Source organism: Notamacropus eugenii, chromosome 4, assembly GCF_028372415.1.
Source record: "Notamacropus eugenii isolate mMacEug1 chromosome 4, mMacEug1.pri_v2, whole genome shotgun sequence".
NCBI classification, from domain to species: domain Eukaryota; kingdom Metazoa; phylum Chordata; class Mammalia; order Diprotodontia; family Macropodidae; genus Notamacropus; species Notamacropus eugenii.
Genome location: NC_092875.1, coordinates 315,264,898 through 315,270,637, shown reverse-complemented (window position 1 = coordinate 315,270,637; position 5,740 = coordinate 315,264,898). Strand labels below are relative to the sequence as shown.

General features: G+C 39.5%; 1 pseudogene; it reads left to right on the top strand.

Annotated features, from left to right (window-relative positions):
- Positions 1 to 3,696: 3,696 nt before the first annotated feature.
- On the top strand, positions 3,697 to 4,643 carry LOC140502537 (2-acylglycerol O-acyltransferase 2 pseudogene; annotated as a pseudogene).
- Positions 4,644 to 5,740: the final 1,097 nt, after the last annotated feature.

The following is a 5,740-nucleotide window of genomic DNA, read 5'->3' as shown; positions in this document are numbered from 1 at the left end:
AAGAAATAAGTCAAAGTTCAGACTGCTTTCGTGGGGAGGATGAGGAAGTATAAGAAAGGGGAAGTTTGCTCCTCCTAGACAGGCAAAACATTGCAACGATGTTCAATCAACTAACTAACAACAGAAAAATAAAGCAGAAGGGCAACATGCTTGACAAAAAGGGGTCTGGCATTCAGATGGATTCAGTTTTGCCCTTTAAAAAGTCAGGGCTGGAAAAAAAAAGTGATCCTGGTAAAAAGTGAATTATTTATATGGGAGAAGCCTGAGCCAGCTTTGAGTTTCAGTATTCACAGAGCTGTGTCATCAATGGAGAAGGCATAAAAAAGTAAGAAATAAAATAAAAGGGGAGAAATAAACACTGAAAGAAATCAAAATTAAGGGGGAAAGAATTTTCAGTCAAAATAAAGAATACAGTTATTCAAGGAAGATGTTAAAGTGGAGAGAAGGATAACCATCAATATACTTTTAAAAGCCAAAACACGTGTATATAAATATTCCAAGATAAAAAGGTTTTATTAATACCTGATGAAGTAGTGTGAGTTGCTAGGATATCATGGAACTAAAATAGAATTTTTTCAAATCAATTAATAAAGAAATAAGAATCATGAAAGTGGAAGTTAAAAGAAAACACAGTGATGAATTTATGGCCTGCACAGCAGAAATAATATTTGGGCTGCTAGTTGGTATAGCTGATAAGGTGTTGGTCCTAAAATCAGAAAGACTCAGTTTCCTGAGTTGAAATTAGGTCTCAGATACGTACAAGCTATGTGATCCTGCGCAAGTCACTTAACCCTGTTTGCCTCAGTTGTTCATTTGTAAAATAACCTGGAGAAAAAATGGCAAACCACTCCAGTATCTTTGCCAAGAAAACTCTAAATGGGGTCATGACAAGTCAGACACGACTGGAAAATTACAACAGCACTACAGCAGAAATAAATAGCAAAATAGAAAAACTAGAATACAGAATGGCAAAGTTTTTCAAAAGAGAGAAAGAAAGCATGAATTATTGGGACCATAAATATAGTAAACTGAGGCATAATTTGGAACGAGGGAAGAAAACTGGAATAACATCGAAAGAAAATATCATCTCTGTACAATCAAATAGCATTGATCTCAGAGACAGGATGCATAAAGACATCTTGAACACCACAGGTCTCTCAGAAAAGCACAAGTTAAAAATTTCAAATGCCTTGCTTCAAGAAATAATTCCAGAATACTGTCCAGAACTTCTGAATATAGAAAATTAAATATTAATTATATTCAGAAATCATCTGGAAAAAACAAAACAAAAAAAAACCCAAATGTCAAAACATCAAAAAACCTTCTATTGCAAACTCAACAGCGCAGCACGAATAAAGTCAACAATTCCCATGCCAAACAGTAATATCACTAGGGCCTAGAAAAAGACTTTGAGTGCAATGGAAATGGAATTGTAATTACATGAGACTACTTTGCCCTTAGGAGAAACTGCAAAATTGTGTTCACTCATATATTCTTAAAAACAAAGGAGGTTAAGATCAACCTGCAAATCACTGAACAATCGTACATGTTAAAGAAATGAACATTCCAAGTATTCCTACCTACTCTGAAAACTAAACATACATGAGCAAATTATTTACTATCAAATAACCTAGATCACAGAAAAGGTAAATAAATGAAGACAATAAGAAAAATGTAATTAGCAAAACAAATTTCCTTATCACTAGACTATTAAAATAAAAATAAATAAATGTAGAAAGAGAAAGATTGAAATGAGTTAAACAACAACACAATGGCAATAGAAGAACCATTAAAATATTTTTTCTAGAATATGTGAAGCGATGAACATGAAAGTGGAATTAAAGAACAAAAGTGATAATGAAGGAATAGTTTCAAAACACCATGCATTCAACCTCACATCTTCACCACAGGAGATTCAATGTTTTTCTGTGATGAAATGTAATAAAGGGAGGGTGCCTAAAAGCAGTAAAGAAAGGAAGAAGATAGAGTGAAATATATAATGTACTTTAAATTATGTCACTTGAGAATAGTGAAGGGAAAATAACTCCTTTAGACTTTGAAGAAGAAGGGGTATGGAGAATGAGTGTGATGGCAAAGAAATGAACTGAATGAGATAGGAAAAGAGAAAATCTTGATTCATTTCTGGGATAAAGGTGTCATTGCAGTACACACACATCAGGGTACAGATATATTCTGCAATGAGAAGTAGGGACCTTATCATAGGTATAATATCCAGAGTTTTGATGCTTAAACAGACCTATAAGAATAAATTGTAGTTATATAGGCAGCTTCTTTAGGAGAATCAAGATTCTTTGGCTAACTAGCATCGAAAAGGGAAATGGGATATGCATGAAGAAAGGATATTTAATGACAATTGTGAAAAATATAATTACACAGAGTCCAGTGAGTAGAAAAGTCATGAGTGACCAGGAACCAAGTGAAATTTTAAAAATGGAGGCAATGAAGATGATGGAGTAACAGCACACACTTTCTAGAGACCTCCAGCCAAGCCCAGCCAAATACCTGTAAAAATGGCTCCAAACAAATTCTGGAGCTGTAGTACCCACAGAATGAGGTAGCGAAGCAAATCACCAGCCCAAGAGAGATTGGAAGGTTGCTCGGAAGTGTCTATCTCATCACGCTGGGGGCAGAATGCAGTCCAGCATGTGCGATACCATAGCAGACAGATCCTGAGCAGGCCTTGGGGAGACTGAACCTTTCTTACCTGTGGCAGTTTCCAGACTTCATGACCCCAAAAGGCTGAGGACAAATTTGAAGGTCAGTGGAAAAGGCCTGTGGGACCAGTGCAGGAGAATGGAGTGGTCTGGCCTCAGCCACAGGGTGGCAGTGGGGTGAGGGGGCACAAGAACATGCAGCAGCCACAGCGGCAGCAGGGGCAGCTGAAGCTCTGGGCCCTCAGATTGTGGGAGGATTGATCCACCCCCACTGAAATCAGAGAACTACCTTGACAAAGAGCTCAAAAGTCAAATAAATGGCTAGGGGAATGAGTTAAAAACCAGAAAAAGAATCACACTACAGACTCTTACTTTGGTGACAAGGAAGACCAAAGGAAACAGAAGAAAACAAAGTCAAAGCTTTTATATCCAAAGCTTCCAAGAAAAATATGAATTGTTCTCAGGCCATGGAAGAGCACAAGAAGGATTTTGAAAATCAAGGAAGAAAAGCAGAGCAAAAATTGGGAAGAGAAATGAGAGTGACGCAGAAAAATCATGAAAAATGAATCAACTGCTTGCCAAAGGAGACCCAAAAAATGCTGAAGAAAATAGCACTTTAAAAGATAGACTAACCCAAATGGCAAAAGAGATTCAAAAAGGCAACGAGGAAAAGCAGAATTGGCCAGATGAAAAAGGAGATCCAAAAACTCACTGAGAAAAATAATTCCTTAAAGATTAGAATGGAGCAGATGGAAGCTAATGACTTTATGAAAAATCGAGAAATTATAAAACAAAAGCAAAGGAATGAAAAAAATAGCAATGTGCAATATCTCACTGGAAAAACAACTGATGTGGAAAGTAGATCCCAGAGAGACAATTTAAAAATTGTTTTACTAGAGTCTTCCAACCTCCGAGGTTGCTCCGGGAGGGCTGAGTCCCGGCCAGACAGCCCAAGGGAGCCCAGCTCCCTCTCCCTTCACCTGGGAGAGTTTGCTGAGACAACCAGATCCCTGGGGCCACGATGATTTCTTTAGCGCTGCTCTCAGTGCGGCTGGAGCAGTGGATTTTCAGTTCCCTATGTTTGGGCATAGTCTGCACAGTCTTCTTCATTGGATTCTTCTTCATCTTCTTTGGGTTCATCAGCATCTTCTCTTCAGCCTGGTGGTACCTGGACAGAGACACCCCAAGGAATGGCGGGAGACAGATCCAGACCCTAAATGATGGCCTCTGTGGAAGTACTTGACAGACTACTTTCCTATCTCTCTCAGCAGGACAGTAGAGTTGTACCTAACCCAGAACTATATTGCTGGCTTCCACCCACATGGCGTTCTGGCTGTTGGAGCCTTCACCAACTTCTGTACTAAAGGCACCAGATTTCCTTCTATGTTTCCTGGGATCCGCTCCCACCTGATGATGCTGACTTTGTGGTTCCAAATTCCCTTCTTCAGGGATTATATCATGAGTGGACGTCTAGTTACATCGGAGGAGAAAGGTGGAAATTTGCTGCGGATCATTGTGGGAGGATCCCAGGAAGCCCTGGATGCTCGGCCTGGAAGCTACACACTATCACTGAAGAAACGGAAATGATTTGTTAGACTTGCTTTGCTTCATGGGGCAGCTCTGGTACCAATCTTCTCCTTTGGAAAGAATGAACTCTTCGACCAAGTTGACAATCCCCAGGGGTTCTGGCTGCACTGGAACCAGGTAAGACTGCAAAAGGTCATGGGCATTTCCCTTTCAGTCTTCCATGGCTGAGGGATCTTTCAGTGCAACCTTGGCCTGCTCCCTTACCAGCAACAAATCACTACTGTGGTGGGGAAACCCATCAAAGTAGAGCAAAATACCAACAATTCCCAGGAGGAAGTGGACTCTTTGCACCAGCGTTACATGACAGAACTATGCAACCTATTTGAAGCCCAGAAGACCAAATACAACATCCCTCCAGACCAGCACCTGGAGTTCCAATAAGCCCACTACCTCCTATGCTCTCCCTCTGCCCTGTGCTTGGGTGATCTCACAAGATAATGGAGCCCTGGCTAGCAACTCTGGTGCCTATAGCAAGCAAAGAAAAAATTCACATCCATCTTATTCATATCTAAAGATCATAGAATTAAAGGATATAGAGTCCAACCCCTTATTTTACAGATGAGGAAAAGGAGGCCATGAGCCATGAAGCCATTCTCCCAAGGTCACCCAACCAGTAATTGTCAGAAACAGAATTCAATTTTAGGTCTTCTTGATTCCAAAGGCAACACTGTATACACTGACCTACTTTGCTGCTCCATAATTCATGATATGAAAAAATATCAAAAGTAATTAAGAAAGCTTCATTTGAGGGGTTATGGAAAGGCAGGCACACAAATGCATTGTTGGGGAAGCTACAGATTAGTACAACTATTTTGGAAAGCAATTTGAAATCATTCAAATAAAGGGCTAAAATGTTTATGTCCTTGGTCCTAGAAATTCTACTGCTAGTCAGGTATCCAGAGGAAGGCACTGATGAAAAGAAAAGCACCAGATATACCAAAGTATTGTAATATAGCAGCACTTTTTTGGTAGCAAAGAACTAAAAACAAAATAGCTGCCCATTTATTGGGGAATAACTGCCCATCTCCTGCCCACCTACCACAAACTGTGGTCCAAGAATGTAATGGAACATTACTGTGCTATAAAAAATTATATGTGTGATGAATACAAAGTGAACAGATCTCTGTGAACTGATGCAGAGTGAAGTAAACAGACTCAGGAAAAAAATACTCACAATAACTGCAACAAGGCAAATGAGAACAACCACAAACCAATCAAAACTGAAAGTTTCAGAATTACAAAGAATGAGCTTAACCCCAAAGAGATATGAAAAGACCCCTCTCCCAACTTCTTTACAGGATGGGGCGGTGGTGGGGCATAAGTGTGGAATATTGCTTCTACTGTCAGAGTTTTTCAAAGTATTGTTTGTTTTTTTTCCCCCTCATCTTCCTCATTTTCTTTTTTTTTTCTTTTTAGAGAAATCATTTGTTATATGGGATAGCTCTCCAGAGGCAGGAAGTGAGAGAAGGATTCAGGGG